This window comes from Orycteropus afer, unplaced genomic scaffold (assembly GCF_000298275.1).
Source record: "Orycteropus afer afer isolate SDZICR_OR568_19922 unplaced genomic scaffold, OryAfe1.0 scaffold00210, whole genome shotgun sequence".
NCBI classification, from domain to species: domain Eukaryota; kingdom Metazoa; phylum Chordata; class Mammalia; order Tubulidentata; family Orycteropodidae; genus Orycteropus; species Orycteropus afer.
This window is the reverse complement of record NW_006921797.1, coordinates 4108577-4131693: the sequence shown is the minus strand read 5'-3', so window position 1 is coordinate 4131693 and position 23117 is coordinate 4108577.

Below are 23117 nucleotides of genomic sequence, written 5' to 3'. Positions count from 1 at the left end.
AAAAAAACAAACCAAACTCACTGCCTTTGAGTTGTTTCCAACTCATAGGGACCCCTCTTTGGGTTTCTGAGGCATTATCTCTGTGGAAGTAGATTGCCCAATGTTATCCAATCTAAAATACCCCCCCCCCAAAAAAAAGAACCCAAACTCACTGACATTGAGTCAATTCCTACTCATAGTGACTCCCATTGGGTTTCTGAGGTAGTAAGTCTTTATGGAATTAGATTGCCCTGTCTTCCTTCTTTGGAGTGGCTGGTGGGATTGAACCACCAGTCTTCTGGTTAGCAATCAAACATCTTAGGCACTGTGCCACCAGAGCTCCTTAATCTAAAATCAGTGCTTGGTTATTCTCTATCACACATCATGTTTATTTCCTTCATAGCACCCAGCACATTTTGTAATTCTTAAATGAATGTGTTTGCTCACTATTTGTCTCTGCATGTACTCTTAGTCCCTTGACTGCAGAACCATGTCTGCCTTGTTCAGTTTTATAAACTTGATGCCTGGAACATTGCTGGTACTCAATAATTGTTTGTTGAATGAAGAGTTTAAACACAGCAAAAGGAGGAAGCAGCTCATAGATTTTTAATAAAGAACTTACCCAGAGATTTTCTTTAAATGATAACCACATTTTTAATCATTGAATATACTTAATTCACATAATCATGAGTCATATGAAAATTTTATTAGGCTATCTGCTATATATACAGTGAAGGACACTTACAATTACTTTTTTCCTGAGTTGAATTCTGACTTTTCATTGTTTGAAATATTTATTGCATTATTTTTTTTCCTAAGTTGAAAAGAAAAAAATATATATCTGTCCCTATCTATATCTATCCATCTGTCTGTCTGTCTATCTATCTAATCTGTTACTCTTGAACTTCCTATAGCTTATTTTTACATAAACCTGCCTTGTTTTGGGTTGTACACATGTTTATGAAAGCTTCTTGAACACTGAACTTTTCTAAACCAAATTAAAGTTCTTAGTGCCTGGAAGGAAGGTTGGGCAATCCACTTCTGTCTTGATACTGCCTCAGAAACCCAAGGAGGGGTCGCTATGAGTCGGATCCGATTCTACGGCACATAATAACAACAACCATTTATATTCTTTTACAGATGTTCTATCTTAATTTCTGTTTGTTTAAGAATTTATCTTAAATTCTGATTAGCTGTCATTTCTAATAACTTGCCTCTATCCCAATCTAATCAAGCCTATTTATTTCATTTAGATGCAACCCAGAGAGAATTATTTTGCAAATACAAAACTTTTTAGGTAATGAAGATAATTTTCACTTCCTGCATCTGTCAATGATTGGTATACTTAAATTTTCTTGCCCCATCTTGGGTTTTCTGAAGCACTTTTCTGTAGGATTTTACAACACAGATGAAAAATGTAGGTTGAGATGAAATAACGAGTAAAATGATTTAGATAGTTGTATTCACTATTACTCAGACTTTAAAGAACAGCTCCTATGTATGTTTAAATCTCCAGCTTGGGGATTTGTTTGAAGTCTAATTCCCAGTCCTGTCTCAGGATACTTTGGCTTCTGTTGTGAGTTTTGAACTGGCAGGTTTTGTATGCATTACTTATGTTTTCCTTGGGGTCTGAAATGAAAGCTTTGTGGATTTAGAGATGGATTAATGCTAGCATTTGGGGTATTACTGATGGAACACTGAGTAACTTTATTTCAAATAAGTACAATGCATGTATTTCATTTGTCTTCTGTGTTTCAGGAAGATGAAAAAAATATTTTGCCACTCTACTGAAATTAAATTACAGAAAATATGTGCTTATGATTTCTAAGGATTTAATTTCACACATTTCCATTAATGGCGTTCCCATAATCAATAAAATTAATTTTAATTTTTTTTGCTAAAATAGTTTATGTTCTTTTGCCCAATTCTGTTACTCACTGAAAGGCAGATAGTTGTTAGGTGTCGTCGAGTTGGTTCTGGCTCATAGCAACCCCATGTAAAACAGAATGAAACACTGCCTGCTCCAGGGCCATCCTCACAATTGCTGCTATGTTTGATCCCATTGTTGTAGCCACTGTATCAGTCCATCTTGTTGAAGATCTTCCTGTTTTTTGCTGATCCTTTACTTTACCGAACACAATATCTTTCCCGAGGAACTGGTCTTTCCTGACAACGCATCCAAAGTACAGGAGATGAAGTCTCACCATCCTAACTTCTAATGAGCATTCTGGCTGTACTTTTTCCAAGACAGATTTGTTCATTCTTCTGGTAGTCCATGTTATTATATTCAATAGTCTTCACCAACACCATAATTCAGGTGCATCAATTTTTATTTTGTCTTCCTTATTTATTGTCCAGCTTTTGTTTGTATATGAGATGATTGAAAATATCACGGCTCGAGTCAGGTGCACTTTGGTCTTCAAAGTGACATCTTTACTTTTTAACATTGAAGACATCTTTTGCAACAGATTTGCCCAATGCAATACATCATTTGATTTCTTGACTGCTGCTTCCACAGGCAGTGGCTCTGGATCCAAGTAAAAGGAATCATTGATAGCTTCAATTTTTCCTCTGTTTATCATAATGTCGCTTATTGGTTGAATTACGAGGATTTTAGTTTCCTTTCTGTTGAGGTGTAATCCATAATGGAGGCTGTAATCTTTGATCTTCATCAGTAAGTTCTTCAAACTTCTTTACTTTCAGCAAGTAAGATTGTGTCATCTGCATATCACATGTTGTTAATGAGTCTTCCTCCAATCCTGATGCTGCATTCTTCTTCATATAGTCCACTTTCTTGGATTATTTGCTCAGCATACAGGTTGAATAAGTATGGTGAAAGGATACAACCCAGATGCACAACTTTCTTGATTTTAAACTACTGAGTATCCCCTTCTTAAATTCAAATGACTGCTTCTTGGTCTATGTACAGGTTCTTCATGAGCACAATTAAGTATTCTGAATTCTTTGCAATGCTATCCATAATTTGTTATGATCTACACAGTGGAATGACTTTGCATAGTCAATATAACATGGGTAAATATCTTTCTCGTATTCTTTGCTCCCAGGCAAGATCCATCAGACATCAGCAATGATATTCCTCATTCCACATCCTCTTCTGAATCTGGTTTGAATTTCTGACAGTTCCCTGTTGATGTACTGCTGTGACCATTTTTTAATTATCTTCAGCAAAATTTAATTTGCATGTGGTGTTAATGATATTTCAATAATACTTACTGTTGGATCACCTTTCTTTGGGATGAGTATAAATATGAATATCTTCCAGTTGGTTGGCCAGGTAGCTGTATTCCAAATTTGTTGGCATAGACACGTAAGTGATTCCAGCATTGCATCCATTTGTTGCAATATTTCAATTGGTATCCCATCAATACAGAAAGGCAGACAAGGTGTTAGCTAATTTTGTTTCTTCATAGATTGGCTAAGCCATTAAAATGGGCTGCAGGCCTACTTATTTTATTAGCCTAAGTACTTGAATCTGATTAATATTTAGACAATGTTTAGTTAGCAGGGAGGAAAGGAATTTTGAAAATTAGCCTTTTTTAATTTAGGAAGAAGTTTAAAAACTTAAAGTAGGATAACCTTCAAACTGTCTTCATAGAGTAATGAGAAAATTAGCTGAATTTAAAATATACTATAAGTCAATTAGGGAAGAACAATTGAAATACATGAATGTAAAGGGCATTCATGGAAAAGATATAAACATTGAAACTAGGAGTTAACAGATTCCAATCCTGACTCCACTATAATTACTAGCCGTTTGACCTTGGCAAGTTATGTAACTTTTCTGTTTTATTTTTATCCATTATAAAATGAGGATGATTATACTGATCTCATAGACTGACTACAATTAAATGAGACCCATACTTCAAATGTAAAGCAAAGAAAGACAAGCCATAACGGAAAGAATGAGATGAAAAGTAAAAGATTCAAGAAGAGAAAGGTATTTTATTCAGAAGGCAGAGCACTGGTGGACAATTTAAATCCCACTCCTTTCTCACCAGGAGCTCTGGTAGTGTAATGGGTAAGGCATTCAGCTGCTAACCAGAAGGTCAGTGGTTCAAACCCACCAGCTGCTCCATGGGAGGAAGATGAGGCAATCTACTTCTGTAAAGATTTACAACACTGGAAACCCAATGTGGTTCACTATGAGTCAGAATTGATTGGATGGCAGAGGGGTTAGTTTGGTCCTTTCTCACCTACTTCAACTCACTGCCATGGAGTCGGATCCGACTAATAGCGACCCCTCCTTGGGTTTCTGAGGCAGTATCACTACAGAAATAGATTGCCCAATCTTCCTTCCCAGGAGTGGCTGGTGGGTTTGAACCACCAGCCTGTTGTTTAGCAGTGAAATGCCTGAGGCACTATGCCACCAGAGCTCCCAAAGCTCCTACACAACTTCTTCAATTCCAGGCCACATGAACTTCCCCTCCCTTTTGACTGCTAACTAGAAGGCTGGTGGTTCAAACCCACCAGTCACTCCTGGGAAGGAAGGTTGGGCAATCTACTTCCATAGTGATACCGCCTCGGAAACCTAAGGAGTCATGGCTATGAGTCAGCCAGACTCAACGGCAGTGAGTATTTTTTTTTTTTTTTTCTTCCTTTCAGTGATTGATGTTTTCTCTTACAGGTAGATGTGTACACCTTTCCTGAAATAAAGTCAGCAGACCTTGCTACTTTTTTAGTTCTCAAGCTTCCTCTTATTCAAATCTGCATAATAAAGGCCCCATAGCAGGAAGAAGAAACAGAATTCCTAATCCACAAAGTCTTGCTTATTTGTTTTCCTTTCTTTTCTGAAGTAGATACTCCATGTATGTCTGAGTAGAACTGTGCTCCACATTTTCAATGACTGATTTTTTTGGAAGAAGATCACCATGTCTCTTTTTCTAGGAGCTTCTAGGTGACTTTGAACTGCCAGCTTTTACAGTTAGTTGAGCTCTTAACCATGTGTACTACCTATGTTATACTAGAATAACATGACCTACTTACCTCTTCACAAGCTGATGTCTTTCAGGAAGTAGGTAACTGAAAGGGTTTAGGCCAGCACTATGCAATAGAAATATATTTTGAGTCACAAATGTGAACTCCATGTGGCAAGTTTGACATTTCCAAGATCCACATGAAAATAGAAGAAACGGGTAAAATTCAATTTAATAGTATATATTAGTTTAGCCCAATATATTCACTATATTTTCATTTCAAAGTGTAAATAATAGAAAAAATTATTAATGAGATATTTTGCATTTTTTTTTTGCATTTAAACTTGGACTGCATATTGTATTTACTGTACATCTTAATTTAAACTAGTCACATTTCAAATGTTCAGTAGCCATAAGTGTTTAGTAGCTACTAGGAATGTAGGTTTAGACAATTTTTTTTTCTTCATTTCTTTCTCTTTCCTACTCTTTTGTTTAAAGCTGTAGGAGAATTTTGTTACTGTATTATTAGCTGTTGCAGAGTCAGCTCCTGACACATGGCAACCCAATGCACAATTGAACAAAATGCTACCTGATCCTGCGCCATACCTGTGATTGGTGTGGATTTGACTGTTGTGATCCATACAATTTTCAATGGCTGATTTTCAGAAGTGGTCTTTCTTTTTAGTCCATCCTAGTCTGGTGGCATCTTCTGAAATCTGTTTTGCATCTCATAAGCCTCCACTGACAGACAAGTGGTGGCTGCTCATGAGGTATATTAGCTGGGAATTGAACTTAAGTTTCCTGCATAACCCACTGCCATCAAGTGGATTCTGACTCATAGTGACTCCACTGGGTTTTCCAGGTTGCAAATCTTTACGGAAGTAGATTGTCCCATCTTCCTTCCATGGAGTGGCTGGTGGCTTTGAACTGCCAACCTTCTGGTTAGCAGTCAAATGCCTTAGGCACTGCGTCACCAGAGCTTCTGGTAAGAATTCTACCACTGACCCACCACTGTAGCCATAAGAGGATTCTGGAAATAAGCTAAATCACCAATCCTGAATTCCTCATATCAAGAAAGTGGGATCTAGAGAGAGAGTAAATTGTCACACATTATTGTCCAACTAGTTGGATCCGTGGCCTGTATTGGAACTCAATTTTTCTGCCTTTCCATTCATTATTCACTGTCATTGAACATCTAATTTATGGGTTCCATTTTATAAAGATATTGGAACTCATTTAACTGAAGTCATAATGTATCTCACCAGTAGGGGCTCAAAAATTTTTAAGAAGTTCAAAAAAAAAAAAAAATGTGACCAGGTGGGCAATGTACTGGCACCGTTAATATGATAAGAAGCATTTCTTCTGAAAGAAATCTGAAGGCCTGGTTTGTCATAAACTGAGCCTTGTAAAACCCTTTACTTTCTCATCCTTATGTAGATGTTAATGACTCTTGTAGTGCCTAGCACTGTGCCTGGCCCATAGAGTCTCTCAATATATATTTGTTAAATCAGTTTAGCAAAACCAAACTCACTGCCATTGAGTCAGATTGAACTCAAGGTGACCCCTCCTTGGGTTTCTGAGACAGTATCACTACAGAAGTACATTGCCCAACTTCCTTCCAAGGAGTGGCTGGTGGGTTTGAACTGCCAGCCTTCTGGTTAGCAGTCAAATGCCTTAGGCACTATGCTACCAGAGCTCCCTAAATCACTTTAGGCACTCTGAAAATAGAATAAAGAATAAAATCAGAAGTAATGTTGCAAGCCATCTACATGGAATGATGCTCAGTAACTCAATAAATTATAATGCTTCTCTCTCCTTTTAGTATTTTGGATGAGAGAAGTGACTTGCCCAAGGCCACATAGCTGCTAGTACATATAATCTAGGTCTCTGTATAATGCCTGGTGATGTTCTAAAAACATAATTCCAACTCCACTGATTAAACAAATGGAATCTACAATTAAGCTGTGTCTTGTGAATGAAGAGAGTTTTTGGAACTTCAAGATGTGACATCTAAATTGGAAAGTTAGGAAAACATTTACTGTGATTGAGAAAATTGTCTATTTCTTGAGTGCTATTAAAAATCTATGGAAATGCAATTATTTTGGAATTGTTTTTACTCTGGTATTTTTAGAATTTCCCTATAAACACCTCCCTTGAGGAGTGTTTAGCACTTGACATGACAGAGACCTCAGGATGCTTTAAGCAAATGCAATTGACAACTTGACAAGACATCTGGATTTGTGTATGTGTGAGAAAGCCCAGGTGCTTATCCAAGATATTACTTTTTTTTTTTTTTTACATTTCAGCTTGAGTAATTCTTCCCTTCTTTCTGGAGTCTGAACATTTCCCTAGCTGTGAATGCAGACAACAGTCAGGATGGCATTATCTCTGAGTTTGTATTCCAGATGTTTCAAGGCCTATGTGTAGTGGTGTCACTAGAGGGGTACAGAGGTTCAGACCACAGTGCCAGAGGAGGTGACACCAAAATAACTGTCTACAAAATTTTTGTGAAGTGTTTTAGCAGAATTTTTTTTTAAATAAAAATATCCCTGTCAACCGCCCCCCAAAAATAAATAAATAAAAACCCAAATTCACTGCCATAGAGTTGATTCTGACTCATAGCGACCCCCTTTGGGTTTCCAAGGTGGTAAATCCTTACCTAAGTAGATTGCCCAGTCTTCCTTTGGCAGAGTGGCTGCTGGGTTTGAAGCACCAACCTTCTGGTTAGCAGTCAAATGCCTTAGTTAGACAACAACAAACTTTTTTTTAACGATCAGCTTATATGTATCAACATACAAGGCAAAACTCTATATTAATGTACTTTTTGAACCTTCTAATGCACTCCAGTCAGATCTTTCATTATTACCCAGTTACACTGATGCTTTGAATGACATGGTTTTTTCTGCATGCACTACATGCACGAGCTACTGTTATAGTTGCTGCTGGTGTTTTATGGGAGCTCTGGTGGCTAGTGCCTAAGGAATTTGACTTCTAACCAGAAGCTGGCAGTACAAACCCACCAGCCACTCCTCAGAAGGAAGATTGGTCAATCTCCTTCTGTAGTGATACTGCCTCAGAAACCCAAGGAGGGGTTGCTATGAGTCAGATCCTACTCTAAGGCAGTGAGTTTGTTTTTTTGGTTTTGGTGTTTTTATAGTCACTGATTTTGCCAAATATTCTGGTGTTTTAGCTACAATATCAGGGCAATTAGTATTTGGAACATATATCAATTTTTTTTTGAGAATGAAGTGGTAATTAAAGGAAAAGAAGGAAAAATCAAAAAAGTTTTCTGGTCACTTATTAATCATATTGTAATGTAATGTAGACAGTTTATAAAACAATTGTGTTGTTAGCACTCATGTAATCTAAGTAATATTACATTTAAGTAATTTACAACTTTATTTATCACATATTATTCTATTATTAAAATTAATAATATTACCAAGGATTCTGTATGGTCTGTTATGGGAGGAGGTCCATGGGGGTGGTGACACCATGAGTTACTGCACTGGGTGACAACAACCCTAGTGATGCCACTGCATCTGCAGTATTAAGGACTGGGGCAGCAAGTAATATGGAGTGACACATTTGCTGAGAAATTTGATGAAATCAGGACACCATATAACTTGGTCTAGCACAGTCATGTTGCTCTGGGAAGTGAGGTGGAAGAAAACATCCCCAGGATAAAAAGGAGCAGGATGAAAAATCCAGGTTAAAAAAAAAATGTATGTATATATATACACACACACACACACACACATATACATATATACACACACACATATACATATATACATATACATATATATATATACACACACACACATATACATATATACATATACATATATATATACACACACACACACATATACATATATATATATATACACATGAGTTTTTATTTCCCAGAAAGATTGTTAAATAGGCTTTTCTTGTTCAGTGGGGTCTGGTAATGAAAGTTGACAGGATATTAAGGTTATTTCAGGTTCTACTGTCTCCCAGGGTCACATAAGCTTTCTGTTATGCATGTTAATCCATCTCTGTGTTCCTGCCAGGAGCTGCCTAAGTAGGGCAATCAGTTTAGTATGCACCCTTCCCCTTTACAGTTTAGTTGAGAGGCAAACCTACCAATTAGTAGACTATGCATTGAAAATTAAGGGATGCTTTTCTATTCCAAAGTGATAGCACCAAAATTTCTGATGAATAAATGATGACTACAACTGCAATTCCCTTAGAAACACAAAGCACAAAGAAGAAAGCAACATCCCCACCCATTTCTTTTTTTTTTTGGTGTGTGCATGTGTGTGCATGCCATTTGTACATCTATGTATGTATAGAGCATTGCATGGTGAATTTAATATTGTAAGCTGGAAATACTGGTTGGTTCCTGCTGAGCCCATTTTCTATTCTATCTTTTCATCTCTTCAGGTGGCTTCTTCATCTACAAAGTCCTCACAAACTGTCCCATTAGCTATGGGGAGGGAACAACATCATTAAAAAAATGTGAAATGTTGAAGAAGAATGATGAATCTGTGAAACATCTTCATAGCATGGAAGAACTTAGAGCCCATTATGCTAAAAAGTCAAGAAAAGAGTTTCACAAAAACAAAATATTCTTTGATGTTTACTAGCGTGGGTGGGTAAGGGATGGTAAGCCACTAACTAGGGCATTTAAAAAAAGAAAGAAAATGCTAGAGATATAATTAAATCTTAGTGAAGAGGATTTTGAAGAAACATGGTTCTTGAACTAATAATCCATTAGCAACTGTAGGGTGTACTCAACAAACACTATTCTAGACAATCCCTTGAAGGGTATTATAAATTTCTTATGACTATGAAGTAACCAGAACAACTTATTCTGGTTGGGCTGATTATGTCAACTTTAAGCAGTTTGTTTTCTACACAACTGGTGACAATAGTGTTAAGAAGCTAGAACTTTGGAATGAAACTGATTGAGTTGGAATCCCAGCTTTGCCATTTACTAAATGTGTGATATTGAGGAACATACTTAACCTCTCCAGTCCTCAGTTTCCTCACTTGTAAAATGTGCATAATTGTAACTATATATCAGGATTCTGATGAAGATTAAATGAGATAGTGCACAATGGTTGGCTCCAATATTGGTGATCTAATGATTTCTACAGTAATGATGAAGATAAACAAAGATTGAAGACTTGTTCTTCTGAATCATTGCTCCCTTTTATCTTCTCAATAATGCTCAATGATATTATACCAGCACAAGGATGCTATATGTCCAAACTTAAGTGATCAGTCTAGAAGAAAAAATCCCATATTTTTATTCACATCTATCTTTGAGGAAAGCTGTAAAAGCAAGTTCCTTTCTCTTTTGATAAAAGCAAAAGATATTCACTTTAAGTGACTATTAGAGGGCCAATTTCTGTACAGCCCATTCTGTGTAATAGGTACTCAAAACTCATTCACTCTATAATGGCTTAATATTTTCTGTACAGTGGCTAGTGTTGGTGTAGGCTCCTAATAAAACATTATATCAACTCTTGAACCTCTGAATTTTTGAAGCAGATGTTTTCGTAACATTCTGTAAATACTCCAATCATCTCAAACTGCTGGGATTTCACCTTTGTACTGTTTTTATAAATGTGCCCATTGAGTAATGGGCCCATCTAATCTATCTGACATTTATTGGTGCTCAAAGTGAAGCAAGGTTGGGAGATGTATCAGAGCACATTCTAAATAAATCAACAGAAGAAAGCAAACTAAATCACAGGGGGAAATTACAGTGTCCGAATCGTTTATACATCGGTGATTACCATTTCACCTGGGTCCAACCCATGTCACATGAGAGTCTCTGAAGACCTCGAAATCATTCATCAATCTGACTAAATCTGTTCATCCATGGTTCCATGCTGAAATTGAGCAATATAGTGGAGACATACAATAGTCTAGGGCAAAAAGACTAATTAGAAATGAGAAGGAAAATGTGGAGAAAGAAGTGTACTGGATTGGATAGGGTCCTAGTACTATTTCTACTATTAGCTAACTGCGTGACCTTAGGAGAGTCATTTTACATCTCTGAGCCTCAGTTTCCCCAGCAAAAAAAAAAAAGTATGTCTGTTAGTGTATATTCGCATGTTTGTTTTGTGTCTGTGTATGAAAGAGAGAGAGAGAGAAGTTACTTGTGATTTTCATGCTTTTGAAAGTGTCAGAACCCCTATTTCAAATGATCTCTAATTTAGAAACAAATATAGAAAATTAATAAAAACACAATTGCTATAGTTGGGAAGGGGGACCCAGAAGAGATTAGACTACCATTGTGACAGACCTAAATATACTTTTAGAGGTATCTAGAGTTCTCTGGACTATATTTGAAATTTAGATGATCTGTAAGGTCTCATCAACTCTAATTTTATTTGCATCTGTGGCCAACCAATTACATCCAAAGAGAAAATACTGGACGTTTACGAATTATTTATTAAATTACTTATTAAATTAATTCAAAGTCTCATGAGTCTGTGGTTCAAACCCACCAGGCACTCCTCAGAAGGAAGATTGGGTGATCTACTTCCGTAGTGATACTGCCCCAAACACCAAGAAGGGGTCATTATGAGTCGGGTCCGACTCGAGGGTAGCGAGTTTTAGTTAGATGTTTGCTAAAGTGAGAAATAATGCAAATGCCTCTTGTATTTTGCTTCTACCACTTTTACGATACTCTTAACAAATGGTTAAATTGTGTTCTCTATTTTAAGCTGCAAGCTCCTTGAAACAGCTGTTTCTAGTTATGGTGAAGAAAGTACCGAGAGATCGTTGCTCTCATTCTAATAATGAGAACAAGTTGGATAATGCATCCTTTTTTTTTTTTTTAATACACCAGACATTTGAGGAAATCAAATTCCAGGAAAGACAAGTTTTTCCTAAGAGAGTAGAGACCCACAGCTGCTTTCATTTCTGGTGGAAGGGAGGGAAGAGGTGCACATCTGACACAGATTGGGGTAAAGAAAAACTAGAAAGACTTTTAATAAACTTTTTAACAGTTGCATTTGGGTGGCATAATAGATTGGAATCCTGAGAACTCCCAGGCATAGAACAAGTCTTTATCTACATTTCAACTGTATCTCAGGAGCTTTCACAAACTACATGGAATAGGTAATAAACACTGAGGCAGGGAAAGAGAGATGAGAAGAATCTGCACATAGGCAGTGTAGAAGCCTGCTGAAAGTTAGGAGTAGGGCTGTTGTTGTTAGGTGTTGTCAAGTTGATTCAGACTCACAACAACCCCAAGTACAACAGAACAAAACAATGCTTGGTCCTGTACCAAACCCACAACTGCTATACTTGAGCCCGTTGTTTCCCCCATTGAGCCAAGCTACCTCATTGAGGGTCTTCCTCTTTCTCACTGACCCTCTGCTTTATCAAACATGATATCCTTCTCCTGGGGTTGGTTGTTCCTGATAACTTCAAAAGTACACAAGACAGACTCACTATTCTCACTTCTAAGGAGCATTCTGGCTGTACTTTTTCCAAGACAGATTTGATCCTTCTTCTGGTAGTCCATGGTACTTTGAATATTCTTTGCCAACACCACACTTCAAATGCATTAGCTCTTCTTTGGTCTTCCTTATTCATTTCCCACCTGCATATGCCTATGAGATGACAGAAAATACCACAGCTTGCGTAGAGGACACTTTAGTCCTTAAAGTGGCATCTTTGCTCTTTAAAGAGCAAACCTTTACAGATCTTTGCTCTTTAAAGAGGTCTTTTGCAGCTGATTTGCCCAGTGCAATATGTCATCTGATTTCTTGACTGCTGCTTCCACTGATGTTGATTGTGGAACCAAGTAATATGAAATCTTTGACAACTTTAATCTTTTCTCCATTTATCATGATGTAGCTTATGGGTCCAGTTGTGAGGATTTTCATTTTATTATGGTGGAGTGTAATCCATACTGCAGACTGTAGTCTTTAATCTTCATCACTAAGTGCTTCAACTCCTCTTCACTTTCTGCAAGCAATGTTGTGTCATCTGCATATCACAGGTTGTAAATGAGTCTTTCTCCAATCCTGGTGCTGAATTCTTCATACAGTCTAGCTTCTCCGGGTTGTTTCCTCAGCATACAGGTTGAATAGGTATGGTGAAAGGATAAAACCCTGATGCACTTCCTTCCTGATTTTAAACCATGCAGTATCCCCTTGTTCTGTTTGAAGGACAGCCTCCTGGTCTATATAAAAGTTTCTTTTGAGCACAATGAAGCATTCTGGACATCCCATTCTTCTCAGTGTTATCCATAATTTGTTATGATCCACACAGATGAATGCCTTTGCATAGTAATTAAAACACAAGTAAACATCTTTCTGGTATTTTTTGCTTTCAGCCAATATCCAACTGACATCAGCAATGATACCCCCCGTTCCATGTCCTATTCTGAATCTAGCTTGCATTTCTGGAAGTTCCCTGTACATGTAGTGCTGCAACCCCTTTTTAATTATCTTTGGCAATATTTTACTTGTGTGTGGTATTAACAATATTGTTCAATAATTTCCACATTCTGTTGGATCATCATTCTTTGGAATGAGTACAAATATGGATCTCTTCCAGATAGTTGGCTAAGTAGTTGTCTTCCAACTTTCTTGGCCTAGACGAGTAGGTGCCTCTAGCATGTGTTTGTTGAAACATCTCAATGGGGATTCTGTCAATTTCTGGAGCCTTGTTTTTCACCAATTCCTTCAGTGCTTCTTTGACTTCTATCAATACCATTGGTTCTTGATCATACACACCATTCAATATTTTGCCCATAGAATCTTTCAGTACTGCAAATTGAGACTTGGATTTTTTCTTCAGTTCTTTCAGCTTGAGAAATGCCAAATCTGTTCTTCCCTTTTGGTTTTCTAACTCCAGGTCTTTGCACATTCCATTATAATAATTGACTTTGTCATCTCGAGGTGCTTCTAGAAATCTTCTGTTCAGCTATTTTATCCTGATTCTTCCATCCTCTTTAGCCAATTCCGTTCAAGGGCAAGTTTCAGACTCTTCTCTGACATACATTTTTGTCTTTTCTTCCTTTCCTGTCTTTTTAATGACGTGTGCTTTCTTCATGGATGATGTTCTTGTTGTCATCCCACAATTCCTCTGGTTTTGGTCCCTGGTGTTCAGTGCATCAAATGTATGCTTCATATGGTCTCAATTCAGGTGGGATGTAATCCAGATCATATTTTGGCTCTCCTTGACTTGTTTTAATTGCCTTCTCTTTGAACTTGAACTTGCATATGGGCAATTGATAGTCTGTTCCACAGTCAGCTCCTGGCCTTGTTTTGGCTGAAGATATTGAGCTTCTCCATTGCCTCTTTCCACAGATGTAGTCAATTTGATTCCTATGTATGCTATCTGGAGAGGTCCATATGTGTAGCTACTGTTTAAGTTGTTGAAAAAAGAATTTGCAATGAATAAGTCACTGGCCTTGCAAAATTCTTTCATTTGATATTCTGCATCATTTCTATAACCAAGGCCATATTTTCCAACTACCAATGCTTCTTTATTTCCAACTTTTGCACTCCAGTTATCAGCAATAAGCAATATATCTTGACTGCATGTTTGGTCAATTTCAGATGGCAGAAGTTGGTAAGAATCTTCAATTTCCTTGTATTTGGCTTTGGTGGTTGGTGTATAAATTTGACTAATAGTAGTATTAACTAGTCTTCCTTGTAGGTATATGAATGATATCCTATCACTGACAGCGCTGTACTTTAGGATAGATCTTGCATCATTTTTGTGTGACAATGAATGCCACACAATTCCTGTTCAGTTTATCATTCATGGCATAGTATTTCATATGATTGTCTGATTCAACATGGCCAGTCAGTCAATTTCAGCTTACTAATGCCTAGATAGGAGCTCTGGTAGCGTAGTGGCTAAGGCACTTGACTGCTAACCAGAAGGCTGGTGGTTCAAACCCACCAGCCACTCCTCAGAAGGAAGATGGGGCAATCTACTTCTGTAGTGATACTACTCAGAAACCCAAGGAGGGTCGCTAAGAGTCGAGTCCGACTCGATGACACATAACAACAACAACAATGCCAAGATATTGATCTTTATGCATTCCATTTCATTTTTGACAGCTTCATATTTTTCTAGATTCATACTTTGTACATTCCTTGTTCTGATTATTAAAAGATGTTTGAAGCTGTTTCTTCCCATTTTGAGTTGTGCCATACCAGCAAATGGAGGTCCTTAAAGCTTTATCCACATCATTAAGGTCACCTCAAAGTTGAGGCAGCAGCTATTCCCCAGTCATATTTTGAGTGCCTTCTGACTTGAGGGGCTCATCTTCCAGCACTATATCAGATCATGTTTCAGGACTATTCATAAAGTTTTCCAGTTATACACCAGGCAGTCTTTCACAGCTCTACATAAGGTTTTCATTGGCCAATTCTTTGACAAGTGGGTGGCCCCTTCCTTCCTCCAAGTCTGTCTTAGTCTGGAAGCTCTGCTGAAACATGTCCACCATGGGTGATCCTACTGATATTTGAAATAGTAGTGGCACAACATGACAGCAACATTCAAACCTCCACAGTACAACATACTGGCAGATGAGTGGTGGATTTTGCCTATGTTGTTGTTAAGTGCCATCAAGTTGTCTCCAACTCATAGTGACCTTATGTACAGCAGAACAAAACACTGCCCAGTCCTGTGCCAGCCTCACAATCCCTACTATACCTGAGCCCGTCATTGCAGCCACCATGTCAATCTGTCTTGTTGAGGGCCTTCCCCTCTTTTGGTGACCCTCCACTTTACCAAGCATGACATCCTTCTTATTCTTATTCATGTAAGTCATGGTCTTGTAAAAGTCTATTGTGTGATCTCCAGCAACATTTCTAACACCAAGGCCATATGTTCCAACTACTGGAAAAGTTGTTTTCAACTTTTGCATTCCAGTCACCATTGATAATTAACATATCTCGATTGCATGTTCAGTCAATTTCAGACTGCAGAAATTGGTAAAAATCTTCAATTTCTTCATCTTTGCCTTTCGTGGTTGGTGTGTAAATTTGAATAATAGTAGTAGTAACTGGTCTTCCTTGTAGGTGTATGGATATTATTCTGTCACTGACAGCATTGTGCTTCAGGAGAGATCTTGATACATTCTTTGTGATGATGAATGCCATGCCATTCTTCAATTTGTCATTCCCAGCATAGTAGATCATATGATCATCTGATTCAAAATGGCCAAAAACAGTTCATTTCAGTTTACTAATGCCTAGGGTATTGATCTTTATGCATTCATTTTTGACAACTTCCAAATTTTCTAGATTCATACTTTGTACTTTCCATGTTCCCATTATTAATGGATGTTTGAAGCTGTTTCTTCTCATCTTGAGATAAAGGGGTCTCAAAGCTTTACTCTGTCCACTTCATTAAGGTGGTCTCTACTCTGAGGAGGCAACCCTTCTCCATTTGTATTTTGAGTGCCTTCTGACCTGAGGGGCTCATCTTCTGGCACTGTATTGCATAGAGTTTCAGGGCTATTTGTAAATTTTCCAGTAATATATCAGACAGTGCTTCATTGCTATTCATAGGGTTTTCACTGACCAATTGTTTGAGAATTGGATGGACTCTTCCTTCTTCCAAGTCTGTCTTAGTCTAGAGGGTCTGCTGAAACCTGTCTACCATGGATAACCTTGCTGGCATTTGAAACACTGGTGGCATAGCCTCCAGCCTCCCAGCAACACTAAAACTGCCACAGTGGGACAATGTGCCAGACAAGTTTGTCTCCCCTAGCTCATAGAATCCTTCAAAATTCCATTACAGGCTTGATTTTTTTTCTTCAGTTCCTTCAATCTGAGAAATGCTGATCATGTTCTTCCCTTTTGATTTTCTAACTCCAGGTCTTTGGTATTTCATTAGAATACTTTATGTTTAGTCTTCTTGAGCAGCCCTTAGAAATCATCTGTTTAGCTCTTTTACTTCATCAATTCTTCCATTTTCTTTAGCTACTCTCCATTAAGAGCAAGTTTCAGAGTCTTTTCTGACATTCATTTTTGTCTTTTCCTTATTTCCTGTCTTTTTAATGACTTTCACTTTCTTCATGTGTGATGTCTTTGGTATCTTCCCACAAGTCATTGGTGTTCAGTGTATGAAATTTGTTCTTCAGATGGTCTTTAAACTCAGGTGGGATATAATCAAGGTTGTATTTTTGACTCTCATAGACTTTAATTTTTATTTTTTTCAATTTCCATATGAGTAATTATTGGTATTCCATATTTGGCCCTTGGCCTTGTTCTGACTGATGATATTGAGCTTCTCCTTCATCTCTTTCCACAGATATAGTCAATTTGATTCCTTTGCATTTCATTTGGGACACTAATATGTAAAGTCACTGTTTATGCTGTGGAAAAAAAGTGTCTGCCATGAATAAGTCATTGTCCTTGCAAAATTCTATCATAAGGTCTCTGGCATCATTTCTGTTACCAGGACCATATTTTCCAACTGCTAATGCTTCTTCGTTTTCAACTTATGTATTCCGATCACCAGTAAATGTCAATGCATCTTGATTGCAATGTGACTGCAGAAGTTGGTGAAAATCTTCAACATCTTCACCTTTGGCTTCAGTGGTTGGTGCATAAATTTTAATAATAGTCATATTAACTTGTCTTCCTTATGGGCGTATGGATATTATTCCATCACTGACAGCATTATACTTCAAGATAGATCTTGAAGTGTTCTTTTTGATGATGAATGTGACATCGTTCCTCTGCAATTTGTCATTCTTGGCATAGTAGACCATATGAATATCCAATTCTGCATGGTCAGTACTGGTCTATTTCAGCTCAATGATGCCTAGGATATTGATCTTTATTCATCTCTGATGACTGCCAATTCTCATAGATTCATACTTCATACATTCCACATGCAGATTATTAATGCATGTTTGTAGCTGTTTTTTCTTATTTGGAGTCATAACATACTAGAAAATGAAAGGCTCAAAAGCTTTACGTCATGTCATTAAGGTTACCTCTACTTTAATGAAGGAGCTCTAGTGGCACAGTGGTTAAAACATTCAACTGCTACCTAAAATATTGGCAGTTCAAATCCATCAGCTACTTCACAGGAAAAAGATGTGGTAGTCTACTTCTGCAAATAAGTACTGTCTTGAAAACCCTATGGGGCAGTTCTACTCTGTCCTATGCGGTTGCTATGAGTCAGAATTGACTTGATGGCAGTGGGGTTCTATTTTAAGGAGGCAGCTCTTCCCCACTCACATTTTGAGTGCTTTCCAACCTGAAGGACTCATTTTCCAGCACTATATCAGACAGTGTTTCCTTATTCATAATGTGTTGAGTTGTCTATTTTTTTGAGAAGCAGATTGCCATGTCCTTCTTCTGGTGTGTCTTAGTCTGGAAGCTGTGCTGAAACCTGTCCACAATGGATGATACTGCTGGTATTTGAAACACCAGTGACATAGCTTCCAGCATCATAGCAACATGAAAGCCACAACAATATGACAAACTGACAAATGAGTGGTGGAGGAGGTAGGGAAGCATGACAGAAAGAAAGATTTCCCAGGCATAGAAAGTTGCCAGTAGGGCTTTAAAGGAAAAACAAATTCCTTAGTCATTCAATAAACTAAAGAATGGGCTGTAAAGTATAAACAGATATGCAGAGTCTCACAGGTTCTTAGATCTCAAACCCTGCTGAAAGGAAGGTCCAAATCTTGCCCTCAAAATATATGAAACCCTGGTGGCACAGTAGTTAGGTGCTTGGCTGCTAATCAAAATGTTAGCAGTTCAAACCCACCAACAGCTCAGTGGGAGAAAGACCTGTCAATCTGCTCCCTTAAAGATTACAACCTAGGAAAATCTACTTTGTTCTATAAATTTGCTATGAGTTGGAATTGACCCTATGGCAATGGACAATGGTACAGTGAATATAACTGCAACAGAAACCTAGCTAAAGTTTAGATTGAGTTAGCTCCCAACAGTAGTGGCCTGACAGAAGAAGAGAGAGACACACCTTTTTTTCCCCTGAGTGTATGTGAGAGTTAAGTATTTACTTCAACTTCTATTTTTTCACAATTTAAGTCTGGAAATTGCTAAAAAATTATTAGGGATATGAAGATTCTGCAAGCTGTTTAACACATGTCTTAGGCTGGGATTCTCAACAAAGGATCTATAAGTAATCATTATATGTATTAAAGAATTAAAAGAAAAGGTAGACAAGAAAAATGAATAAATGTGGAATGTTAGCAAGCAATGTGAATTATGAAAAGAAATAAATACTACCTGTACAGCAATATTCTTTGCATTATTTTTCACAATACCCAGAGGGTAGAAACAAGTGAAATGTCTATCAACAGATGACTGGATAAACAAAATGTATGTATATACAAAGGAATACTACTCAGCCTTAAAGAAAAATGAAGTTCTGATACATGCCATGATACTGAAATAAGTCAGTTGCAAAGGACAAATACTGCATGATCTTACTTATATGAAAGAAGCAAATATATAGAAAACAAAGATTATTAGTGTTACCAAAGGTAGGAAGGTAGGGGAAATTGAATTTGCTTAGGGGGCATTTATATTAATGATGGTAGAATGATTTGGAAAAGGATGATGAAACTAGCTGCTCAACTGAAGAATGTAACCAAGGTCATTGAATTGTATATGTAGAAATTCACATTTTTCATGTGTATTTTCTCTGCAATAAAATTTAAAGAAAGAAAGAAAGAAACTAATAGGAATGTAATAATAATAATAATAATAATAAAAGCAGTATCTTAATGGGTTTAACAGTATACTGCTTTGTGTTGTATTTATTAAGTGGTTGGTTTAGAGATTACAGTATCATAGTCTAACTTCAAATAATATTAAACTACTTCACAAGACTGTAAAAACCTGACAACAGTATAATTTAATTTATATTCCTTCTTTTCTTTGTGCTCATGTTTTCACATATTTCTCTTCTACCTGTACATTGTTGTTGCAGTAGGGTGCCATTGAGTCATTTTCAACTCGTAGTGACCCATGCAACAGAATAGAACTGCCTCATAGGGTTCCTGGGCTGTAAACTTTATGGGGGCAGATTGCCAGGTCTTTCTCCAGCAGAACTGCTGGCTGAGTTCAAGCTGCCAACTCTTTGGTTGGCAGCCAAGTGTTTAACTGTTTACATCACGAAGGGTCCTTATTTTGTGTTAAATGGCCAACGGTTTGATTAAAATTTTATTTAATTCCCCTCCCATTATGGGTAGTATTTTCCTGTTTCTTTTCATTCCTGATAACTTTTTTTTTGTTTCCTAAATTTAAAGAAATATATATTTTATTATGGTAAATATATATGTTAAACAAAAAATTTGCCATTTTACCCTCTTCAGGGATACAACGTAAAGCCATTAACTACACCCACTGTGTCATACTACCATCACTACTATCTATTTTCAAGTTTTCCACCACCACAGGCAGAAAGTCAGTACCCTTTCTGCAGTAACTCCCATTCTTTCCTCTCCCAGTAGTTGGTAGCACTGATAAACTTTTATTTATATACACTTGTCTATCTAAGATATTGTATATAAGTGGTGTCATGCAATCAGTATTTGTTCCTTTCTTTCTGACTTACTTCATTCAGCATAATGTTTTCAAGATTCATTCATGTTCTGGCATGTATCAGGATTTCATTCCACTTTCAGAAAACTGTACCAGACTCACTGCCATCCAGTCGATTCTGACTCATAGTGACCCCCTTTGGGTTTCTGAGGCAGTAAATCCTTACGGAAGTAGATTGCCCAGTCTTCCTTCTATGGTGGCTGGTGGGTTTGAACCACCAATCTTCTGGTTAGCAGACAAATGCCTTAGGCACTACGCCACCAGAGCTCCTTTATGCCTGAATAATTGTCCAATGAATACATATATTCAGGGCTTCAAACAGGTTCATTCCTGTTTGACCCCTGCTGAGAATTTGCATTTCCATCCCAGATATACTGAATCAGAATGTACATTTTAACAAAATCCCTGGGTGATCCTTATAGATCATATGCATACATATGAATCACCCAGGGTTCTTGCTAAAATGTAGTTTCTGATTCAGTAAATCTAGGGTAGAAATGCAAATCCTTAGCAGGGAGGTCAAACTGTAATGAATTGTTTCAAAGCCCCAGATATACTCCATTTTGCTTATCCATTTATTTGTGGATGGACACTTGAGTTGTTTCCACCTTTTGGCTCTTGAGAATAATGCTGTAATTAATACTAGTATTTATATATTTGCTTGAGTCCCTACTTTCAAGTCTCTTGAGTATTTCAAGTCACCTAGGAGTGGAGCTGCTTAGTAATATAGTAATTCTATATTTAACTTTTTGAGGAACAGCCAAACTATTTCCATAGTGGCTCCATGATTTTTTAGTCCCTCCAGTAAAGTATTACCAACATTTGTTTTCTATTTTTCTGATAATAGCCATCTTAGTGGCCATGAGGTAATATCTTATTCTGCTTTTGATTTGCATTTTTCAAATGACTAATGACTTTGAACATCTCTTCATGTGTTTCTTGGCCATTTATGTGTGTATGTGTATATATATATATATATAGAGAGAGAGAGAGAGAGAGAGAGAAACATCTATTTAATTCCTTTGCTCATATTTTATTTTATTCTTATTATAAAATATTGAAAAAGAAACAAATATTAGTACAATGAACCCCCATGTGCCCATAACCTAGCTTCACAAACTAGTAATTAATGGCTAATCTCCTTTCCTTCTTTCTTTTTTAAATCCCTAGCAACCTAGGTTGTTCCCATCTTTTGGCTATTGTAAATAGTGCTGTGATGAACATGGGTGTGTATATATCCGTTCTTGTCCTGGCTCTCACTTCTTTAGGATATATATCTAGCAGCTCTGGTGGTATAGTGCCTAAGGCACTTGCCTTCTAACCAGAAGGCTGGCGGTTCAAACCCACCAGCTACTCCTTGGAAGGGAGGTTGGACAATGTACTTCCATAGTGACACTGCCTTGGAAACCCAAGGAGGGCTCGCTATGAATTGCGGCCAACTCAATGGCACATAACAACAACAACAACAACAACAACCTAGTAATGGAATGCCTGGGTCAAATGGTATCTCTAATTCCAGCTTTTTAAGGAATCACCATACCACTCTCCACAGTGGTTGTAGCATTTGACAGTCCCACCAGCAGTGTATGAGAGTCCTAATCTCTCCACATCCACGCCAGGATTTGTTATTTTGTGTCTTGTTGAACTTTGGTACTAGTGCTGGGGCAAGATGATATCTCTTTGTTTGATTTGAATCTCTCCAATGGCTAATGACCATGAACAATTCGTCATATGTTTGTTGGCTGCCTGAATATCCTCCTTGGTGAAGTGTCTATTTATGTCTTCTGCCCATTTTTTAATTGGATTGTCTCTTTGTTGCTGAAGTATTGGAGTTTTCTATAAATGTTAGGATAAGTCCCTTGTCAGATATGTCATTGATGAATATTTTTTCCCAATCTCTAGGTTCTCTTTTGACTCTTTTGGAGAAGTCTTTGGAAGCATGTAAAAATTTAATTTTTGGAAGGTCTCATTCATCTAGTTTCTCTTCTTCTGTTTGTGCATTTTGGGTTATGCTTGATAATTTATACCATATATTATGGCCCCTAAATTTGTTTCTAGTTTTTCCATGAAGAACTTTATAGTTTTAGGTTTCATATTGAAGTCTTTGATCCATCTGGAGTTGGTTCTTGTGTACAGTGTGAGGTACAGATCTTGTTTCAGTTTTCTGCAAATGGATATCCAGTTTTGCCAGCACCATTTGTTAAAGAGACCATCTCTTCCCCATTTAATGGATTTTGGCCCTTTGTCAAAGATCAGTTGACCATAGGTTGATGGATCTATTTCTGGGTTCTCAACTCTATTCTGTTGGTCTATGTGTCTGTTGTTGTACCAAATACCAAGCAATTTTGACTACTGTGGCTGTACACGGTTTTAAGATCCGGGAATGTGAGACTTCCTTCTTTGTTGTTCTTTAATAATGCTTTGCTTATCCGAGGTCTCTGCCCTTTCCATATAAACTTAGTGATTAGTTTTTCCATATCCTTAAAGAATGCTGATGGATTCTAGATTGGGATTGAATTGAATGCTGCCATTTTGTAGGTTTAAAAAGCGGCTTGATTATTTTTAAAGAGACAGCGCTCTCGCAGATTCCTGTGGTGGTAGGACTTAAGAGTTAACCTAAAAATCACCCTGC